We start from the raw sequence: 9955 nt of genomic DNA on the forward strand, positions 1-9955 counted from the left end.
AAGCACTCAAGTGACTTAGGAATGTAAATTCCATTGACTTTCAATGAAATTTGGGTCCCTAGGTGCCTAATTAGGGCGATGCAGGGGATGCAGTCATCTCACATTTGTGCAGCACCTTTCATGTCAGAGGATCCCCAAGCACATCACAGATGATACACACATCTTGCCACTGAAATGGAGGGTGTCGGTTAATAACCAGCACCCAGACTCCGGCTTCCGACAGAGACAGAGCCATGATTTTGGGTTGCACCTTCTGCCTGATTTCTAGAGGTACCAAGGACCCACAGCTCCTAATCAGAGTTCCAATTCTGACATGGGGCCAAAAGCTCCACCTCCATGCCAATTCAGTCTTTGGCCCCTCAGAAGAGTCTGCCAAAAAGGATGCCAGTTAGTAACACCAGTTCCCCGGTCGAGATGCACCACATTCATTTCACAGAGACAATCAAAAACCATCAGACATGAACAACTGCTGATGTCCATCAGCTGGGTTAGGGTTTGAAGTAGTGACCTAGAGCCAGAAAACACTAGATATATTTCCATTCCGATAGGTGAAAATCTCTATCCATTCCCAATCCCGAGAACCATCCAATCTCCAGTTATCATGGGAGTATATTTAGGACCAATGAAGTGAAGTTGAAATTTATGCACCTGGATTTTGTTATACTTTATCCCATCAGACAGGGAAGCCAAACTTCTCTTTCCCACTTGGGTTCCATGGAATTTCTGAAGAACAAGGTGGCAAAATGGATTTGACTGAATCAAACACAGAGGGGACCTAAACTTTCCTGCTTTCCAGCCTTTCCCATCATTGTATTTAACTGGGTTTGTAGTAGAACTTCTCACTGAACATTGTAAATACCATCTGCTTGGAATCCTGCTCATGCTGGGAAGTTAGATAAACATCTTCCTGGAGGGTGTGTTTTTATATCATTCATGCATAATGTAACTTAATGAATACTGTATCAGGACAATAGAAAATGAGAACTCAAGCCTAAAAGATAGGTTCAGAGGAATTAAGTTGACCTGCTCCACTGATCGACCACAGTTGGAGTGGAAGGTATTTTTAAACTATGATTAATCTGGGATTTATAGACCGAGAACCTTGCCCAGTTATTTTTTCCCACATCACGTGTCTCAAATCTGGCATCACTATCCTTTTTGGGGGGGAAGAAATTGCTATAAAATGGCATTGCTGTAAAAATGGCTTCTAAATATCAAAGTTACGCATGGTAGCTTCTCTTCTCCAAAATGGATTCAAGATTCTCCTCGTTTTACTTTCTGGCACCAGCTATCAGACCAAACATTTGCCATTTGGAAGAAGGGATATTAAAGAAACATGAAGCATAAATAAAGCAGGATTTCAGTGTCAGTGAACAACAGCATGAGAAGTGACAGAAAGATGTGGCAAAGACAGCAAACATTTCCCTTTAAAGATTATATTCCAGGATGCTCGAAGAGCAATATTTAGTCAATGCATTTACTTTATCCATCTATTGTTCCAAGTCAGGTCTAAAATCATGCCAGATCACCTCATGCTAGCTCAAGCCTAAATCTATAGCTGTTCTGTGCACAAAACTCCCATTCACTTCAAGAGGATCTTGCTGCAACATTTTTCCTGGTCGGTATCCTTTACCAAAGACCAAATATAAAACAAACAAAAATCAGAACATTAATAACCCTGAAATTTTAAAAGAGGGGAGAGGGATGATTCATTTTTTAGCATGAATATTTTTCGCCCTCTTGATTTCATGCTTTTGCATTTCTGTTCTCCCTTGTTTGGTGGTAAATTGATGATGCCTCATTGGTGAGGGATGCAAAGAAAAAGGTGGCCCTGGAAAGCGGGAAAGTTTGGAGGTCTGACTGCTGAACACTAAACCCTCACACTTCTGTTTCCAGCTCATGATCTTTTTCACAGCTCCAGCAGCTCTGCCTATTGTTACTCTTAAGAGAGCAGTCAAGGTCCAGTGAAAAGGTAAGTTGCCAACCTCCCTTTCCACTGTGAAGGGCATCCTGTTATTGAAAATAAAACCTTCCCTCCCTCAGCCCCTGCTCATCTGGCTCAATTCAGATTCAAATTATTTTTGTTTTCCTTTGCCCACTACTATTAATTGAAATACTGGTTACAAAGAGCTGGAACAAAATTCTGGGGCTTGAGGCCAGACTGCAGCACTAATGGAGGGAGGGGGGAATCATATGCACAACATTGCTGTGTACCGCTAAGCCATTGATCGGCATGATTTGCATAGGTGCTGGGAAACAGAGTAATGCTTCGGCAGGATTTTACAACACTTCTTCCCATCTGCAGCGATTTGCAGTAGAGCAGAATGGGCTGTAAATCAGAGAAGTGGCAGGAATTCAGATGAATATTGCAAAGTTTCCAGATGCTCCACTAAAATATTTTGTTCCCCCAGGAGAGGAAGGTGGGAGAAAGGAGGAAGTTTATCCTCAAAATAGATTAGCTCTGCTGTGGAACTGCCAGTCCTGAAGTTTCAGGATGCCTGTTCTGAGTGCTTGGATAAGCGACCATTACATCTCAGTGCATTATTTGATCCACTTTGCCCAGAGGGTACATCGGAAAAGCCCTTGTGTTCTGTGTGACTGTGATCACTGCTGGCCCCAGCTGTTCAAAAATCTAGAGTCAAGCTCCCCAGATCATGAGTTTTTTAAACCTTTTGGTTTCTGCACCATTAGGTTGCCCTTGGATCAAGCCTTCCAGCTTTTCTCTACAATCGAAAGGGCTAGAGAAACTTTTTTTTAAAAGGAAAGCCGAGGTGCTCACCGAATTACATGGCTCCAGGACCTGGGGATTTAAGCAAAGCAACAAACACTGCGAGAGCTGCCCACAGTGAACATGCATGTTTATACACACAAGCTGAGATCTGCGCCTGAACCCACACGTGCCTTGTGGTGCAATAGACCTGCACTCAGAAGGTAAAACCGAGCTCCTCAGAAGCAACTCTGAAAACCAGGTGTAAGCATTGTCCTTGCCAGGGCTGCTTTAGTAGCAACTGATGTAGAGTGGGAGGAAGAGCTCCTATCAGAGACAGGGAAATCCTCTCCTTCGTCCCCTCCAGCTCAAACCCTCTCAAAGCTTAGGGGTAGTTACTGAACTTAGACATACACCATCAGTTTGCTGCATCAAGTTCTGAGCTGAAGTATTTTCTTAACGTGAGGAAGTTTGCATCACTGGTCAGCAGACTGGTTGTGTTCGATGGAAACAAAGCACCTGCCTTGCACTGATTTTGTACCTCTGTTCTATAAGGTTCATCTGGTCTCCTTGAAATAAGACCAGCTGTTCTAGTAGCAAGCTGAGAATAAAAAAAACAACAGGCACCATTACTTTGAGTAAGAGCACGCCATTAAAATCAGTCTCTGGAAACACTGCAGCAGGCCAGGTAATGTACTATTATTGCATCAAGGTTGCAGTGGAAAGTAGTTTCAGGGAAACTGAGGTCTTGAAACCACACTGCCCTCTAGTGGCAGCAAAGTCTCATTATATAAATGAATAAGCAAAGCTCTTCAGTGACGCAGCTTCCTATTGCTACTGCTTGAAAGATAAAAAGGCTAATCTTAGCTACAGAATCGCTCCAGCACAACAAAGATCAGAATCTGGCCCTTGGAATCCATATGCCATGTTCAAGGCAGCCTTCCTCTTTACACAAGGCTCACACACTTTCAGGAACACGGACACACTTTTCTGGGCTGCTAAAATTAGGTTTTTAGCAGATCCCATAAATGCAGTGTTTAGCATCTCTGCTACAAGTTCTCACCCTTCAGTTCTCTTGAATGGGGGTGGGGAGGGGGAGGAGCAGGGGCAGGCTGGGGCCAGGTCACTCACTGATGCCTGTGCCAGGCCCCTCGCTAACCCCTCAAAGCCGCCCTGGACCACACATCCCCCAGAGCGCAGGCCTCCCAAAGCACCGGGCCTGGGGTGGTTGCCCCGGTCCATCCTATGGATGGGATAGCTCTGCATGGACCCCGCATCACCTCAAAGCGCGGGGCCCAGGGCAGTTGCCACAATCTGTCCTATGGACGGGACGACTCTGCTTGGACCCGTTCTGGGCACCACTAAAAATTATACAAACCTGGCGCCCCTGGCTGCACCAGCCTTGTACCTGGCACAGTTTACTCCATGCAGGCTCAGCTGCACTGGCCTGTTTGTTTCAGGGAGGGTGGCGTCAAAGCCAAGGCCCTGCCCCTTCCCTGCCTGTCTGCCCAGCAGGGCAAGTAGCAACCCTGTGGTGGCTGCTTTCCCCATCACACACAGAGCAGCAATGTGGATAGGAGGGAAGCAAAGAGGCACCTCACACTTCCATCACTCCCTGCCTGAGCAGGGAAGGCAGCTGAGGACTGAGCCCTAAATGAGTGATTTAAAATATTATTTAGGCTCAAGTCTTTCCCACCAGCATCTTTTCCTCCTGCCCACGCTCCATCCTGCACAGTGGCCAAGTACCATTTCACCAGTCATCCAGCCCCTGATGATCTATTGAGCCTTGCCTTCAGGTACCTGGACATGGGCCTTACAAACAATCAGATGCATGCATCTGAACAGCTTTGCAGAACCTGTACTGAACCTAAATCAATGTTTAACTGGGAATCATTTGCAAAACTATGCTTCATCATATCCTGAAGGTGAGGTGCTTTCTACACATCACACAAAAAAGGGGAATCTACATCACTACGTAGCCTGAGAGCAGAACAGAAGGGTTATAATACACGCAGAACACAGAAGATAAATTAGAACAATGACATTTCAACCCCAAGGTCTTTGCCAGGAAGGATTTGTAAGGGAAATTAATAGACTGCAGAAGTCACACTGCTCCTTTCTCCTTGGATATTTGCCATTTTTAAATAAGATTTTCCCCCCAAACACTCAAAAAGAACAGGCCATTCGCAACAACCAATGTGAGCGGCCTGAAAATAAACTTCCTTTGCACCTGGATCAGACAGACCCACTTGCTAGCTGGTCTTGAACTACCTGATCAGACCCAGGTTCAGGATGTCACCACACCTAAAGCATGGGAGTAACAGCTTAAAAACACCGGTTGCAGGAAGTTTACAGGACTCAGGCCACAGAAGGTAAATAGTTTTTCATCTCACCTTCACTATTTTTTGCGTTTAACCATTGTTCATATGGTGCTTTGAAGATCCTCCACTGGTGTAAATTGTCATAGGTCCATTAACTGAAGTAAAGGAGGTTTGTCAGTTTACACCAATGGAGGAGGTCAGTGGAGCGACGCCTATTTACGCTAGCTGAGGATGTAGCCCATATCTTGCCATATTAATACCCAGCGCTACATAGTTTGAAAGAACATCCAAGTGAACTTGAAGGCTGCTATAGCCAATGCATGAAGTTCTGTTTGTCCATCTTAGCAATGTGTTTATTTGTAATTACCTGGCTACTTTCAGTTGCTTCCATCACCAAGTATAATTTTCCTCACAAGTAGCAATGAGTCATTGCTGGCAACTTGTTCCCATCTGCAGGAGCTGGGAGCAGGTCAGATATTTCAAGAAGCTATTTTCACACGTTACCATGGAAATAAATGCACATTATCTTTTAATGCTTGAAAAACAAAAATTCAGTACAAAGCATATTTAATTAATCAAAAAAAAATATTAACCCAAACAGGGAAAAGTTTGTAAAAGCAACAATGGTCCCAGATTGGAAACCTGAGAGGAAAAGCAAAGGAAACCCCATCTATCCAGCTTTTCCTAAAGAGGACTTTTGTCTTAAACATTTTCAGGGATGGATGGGAGCAGTTCACTTAAAATTAATAGACTTTTCTTTCTTAGCAGCCAGTGGTTCCTTCTGAAGAGCTCAGGGCATGAATTCATCCTCTGCTGGGGCAGCGCTGTTGACAGCAAGACATGGCTCACTCTGTGTGTTCTACACAACAGACGTAGTGCAACCAGCTGCTCCATGCTGCTCATTAGCATCTCCACCAATTTCCCCTAATGAAAACCATAATACAATCGAATCAGAGGCAGTTTCCATGCCTGCAAACTCTCCAGACTGTATTGTACAAACTTAACTCAGACTTTGCAGCAACAGCTGGGAGAACATGGGTGTCTAGCTCCCATCTTCACAGGGCTCTCTGTGGCTGTACCCCAGTGCCTATGTACCCAAATGATATAGCAGCTGAGAAATTACAGAGCTGCAAAAAGTGTTGGGTCCCTATTGATTCAAACAATGGGTTCCAACCTTCCAAGACCAGCTGGATGGAGCGAGGAGCTCTTCACCTTGCTGTTCTTCCTTTATGGTGCAATTTGAAACTCAGATAGCCACTTCTTCAGCTGTGTTCAAAAGTATTCTCATCGCCCCTTCTTCCAACTGGCCAGGGGCTTGGCAGAAACTGATGCCTCCACAGCCAGCAGAGCAGAGCCGTGCCGATGCTTCACCAGCCATCCAGGATATCCTATTGAATAGAGAGGTCTGGTGCACTCCATTCCGCTGTGGGCAGGCAGAGCCTGCCATGTTCTCTATGGCAGTCTGGACTGGCACCCTATAGCAAGACCTCACAGCATGCTTGTGGCTTCCTAGTGCAGGAGGCTGAAAATCCAGCAGCAGCTCCAAGTACACGTAAAAGTTGAGGTTTATGCAGAGTTTAATAGGTCACTAAATAATTGCAGTCGTCCAGGTTCCCATTTTATGTTTATATTCATTTTAACCCAAGCCTCTGCCTACATTCTCAGTTGTTGGCATGCCACAGCTTTCTGCATCAACAGTACATAACTCCTCTGTACAAGCTGCAGGGGGAAATCTGGAAGCTTTGGGAGTGAAATAGGGCACAGATATGGCTCTAGCAGCCAGGAAGTTGAGAGAGGCAATCTGGGATAAACTTGTTAGCTACATATTTGGAGTAAGATGATCAGCAATGAAATAATAAACTTCTTGATTAAACTTCCATCATTTGGTTTCAGAGTTGATGCCCTGCTGAGGTGAACAAGGCAGTTCATACTCAGTTATTGTTTCAGGCTGTCTGCTGACTCAGGGAGACCACAATGTATCAGTTTATATTAAGATAGTCTTCACAACCATAAGGACTAGAGACTTAGATTCTGAAGCACAAATCCACAGCAGGGGTAGATTCCGTGGCAAATTCTATGGCCACCCAATGGCGGAGTACTGGAGTCCTGATTAAAAAAGCTCAGACACCAGTAAAAATGGTTCTTACCACCTTCCTATTACGATAAACACAGAATGATTTTCTTCAGCTACTTGAGCTATGCGTTGTTCACTCACCAATATCATTACTAGCCTCAATTTCCTTTCTCCTGAAACTTGGAATTTTATGGGTCAGACCAGTGGTCAACCTAGCTCAGTATCTTGTCTTCCAACAGTGTCCAGTGCCAGATGTTTCAGAGGGAGTGAACAGAACAGGGCAATTTATTAAGTGATCCATCTCCTGTGCTCCGGTCCTAGCTTCTGGCAGTCAGAGGTTTAGTGACTCCCAAAGCACGGAGTTGCGTCCCTGACCATCTTGCTTAACAGCCACTGATGGACCTATCCTCCATGAACTTATCTAATTCTTTTTTAATCTCTTTATACTTTTGGTTCTCACAACATCCCCATAAATAACAGAGGCCTCATCTTAATTAGAGTCATGATCTGTAACGTAAGTGAAAAAGAAATAAATAGCAGCACCGTTAACAACAACACTGCGGGTGGTGTTCTACTGAATTCTAAATGGTTTAGTCTCTTGTCAGTGCACAATGTAATGATTCTGTAAGACTTAATCACCAACTATGGCAACAAGACACAGCTTAGTGTTTCAGATGTTTGTGCTCATGTTGTATATGCTTCAGGGAGTTTTATGGGGCCAAAGACCTTGTCTTCTTACTAGAGTTCCACTTCCTGGATGGTGGGGAAATAATGTGTTTTGTCACTCCTGTAACTGGCTACCTTAAGTAAAAAATTTTACAGATGGGGAACTGAGGCACAGAGAGGCTAAGCAACTAACCCAAGGCCACACAGACAGTCTGTGGCAGAGCAGGGAAATAAACCTGGTGTCGAGTCCCAGGCTAGCACTCTCGCCATTGCACAATTTTTCCTTTCTAATATTAGGAGATATCTGGTTCCTTATTTGGGGGGCTTTTACTCCATACCTCCTTCCTTTCCCACTTTCTACTCTTATCACTTGAGCTAAAGAAGAACCACTGTTAAGTACAAAGCTGTAATATTTATAGGGCTTATAAGCCTGTGTGGATCTCTAGCCACTAGAACAGTCTGGCAAAATCACCATAAAAACCCACCAGCATGGTCAAAAGATCTGCCCACCCACCTTTACAGTGATGACGGGATTGGGGTTGACAGTGGTGGTAGTGATATTTTAATCAGCCTCCATAAAAATACCCATCCAGGGTGAGCAAGCACATAGTATTTTTGCAAACCTGCACACGAGGGTGACCTGATCATCAGCACTCGAGTAGCTTTGATGCTGAGTAGATGGAAGAGGTACCCACACACACAGTCACGGGTTGTCTAGGGAATGACTCCCATTAACACTGAGAAAGGAAGTTGTACAAGTGCCGCAAGAGGAGAGATGCCCTCCATTCCTGGAATAGTAAATTGAGTCCCCAGCAATGGCAGGCCATGTAGGAAGACTACAATAAGCGGAGGGAGATAGAGGCATTCCTACCACCTTCCTCTTAATCCTTCGGAATCCGTTTAAATTGCCAAGTAAGCCAATATCATCAGAAAAAATGGATCAATGGCAGAATCAGTCCACCACCATGGTTACCTCCTATTTTAACTACTAGATGGCAAATAGTTATGGAGTCCAGAAGGAACAACATGACCTTCTCCAGCCGAATTCTTCCAGACAGACTGGAAAGATTTCATTGAGCACAGGCGTTGGGAGGTTTAGTTGGGACCATTTGAGTGCCTGAGGTCATAATCTATGCCTGAGGGATGAGATAAAGCACCCGCCTTCGTTCTTTTCTACACTTATCATTGTTACTCACCCAAACCTACTCTCCATACAGATGCTTCAGGAGCCAGCTCATCAGCCCAGTGAGTTACAACGGCTGATTGCATGGGGGAAATTTAGATCCCAAGCCACTAGGCTGGGAGCAGAGTGGAGGAAGTGCTCTCAGTCCCTGGGAGCAGGAAGTTGGTACCTTGCTTTGATCCAACAGGGGTTGTGGTGCTGGAGGGATCCAGAAGCAGTGTAGCCTTGCTCTTCTACTCAACAGGAAGATCGCAGTGATGCAGAGACTGTCCTGATCCCGAACCCGAACCCAAACCCTGCCCCTTAACACTCCCTACCTTTGGGAAAGTTTGAAAGCATGTTAGAAATTAGCAGTTGGCTCCTGCCTCTATAAGGAGCCCCTCCAAAACCCCCTAACTTTGGAAAGTTTAGATCCAGATCTGCACTTTGTAGTACCATGGTAATTGTTGAGAATTGAGAAAATGTATATAGCTCACCACATTTCCCACAGTGACAGCTTTAATATCACCACTGTACTCACCTATCTCATCACTAGGCTTGTCTTCCATGGTCTCCACTTTCAGGGTTTCATAAATAGTTGACTCTCTGTCTTCATTAAAATCTTGATTCAAAAGAAGAGAAACAAAAGATAAGTATCAGGTGGACTTTTGTTAATGAACTAATTATTGATTTGTTTGTGTTTCTGAACCAATGGTTCCAATATATGGTCTAAAACTTAGAACAAATGACAGAGTCAGGAGACTTGGGTTCCATGCCCAGTTTGCTGCTGAATCATCTGTAATCTTGGGCAAATCACAACTGCTCTAAGCCTCCCTTCCGCAAAATGGGTAGAATAACATTTACCTTCTTCAGAACATTAATAAAATGCTTTGAGATCTCTGGATGAACGGTGCTTGAGAAATGGAAGTATATCATTGTGAATGGGAGTCACAACCGTAACTGTTTGACATGATGCAATGACAATGATGTTTTAGAGCCAGACTGCTAATGACTGCTGTGAAATA

The sequence above is a fragment of the Lepidochelys kempii genome, chromosome 14 (assembly GCF_965140265.1).
Source record: "Lepidochelys kempii isolate rLepKem1 chromosome 14, rLepKem1.hap2, whole genome shotgun sequence".
NCBI classification, from domain to species: domain Eukaryota; kingdom Metazoa; phylum Chordata; order Testudines; family Cheloniidae; genus Lepidochelys; species Lepidochelys kempii.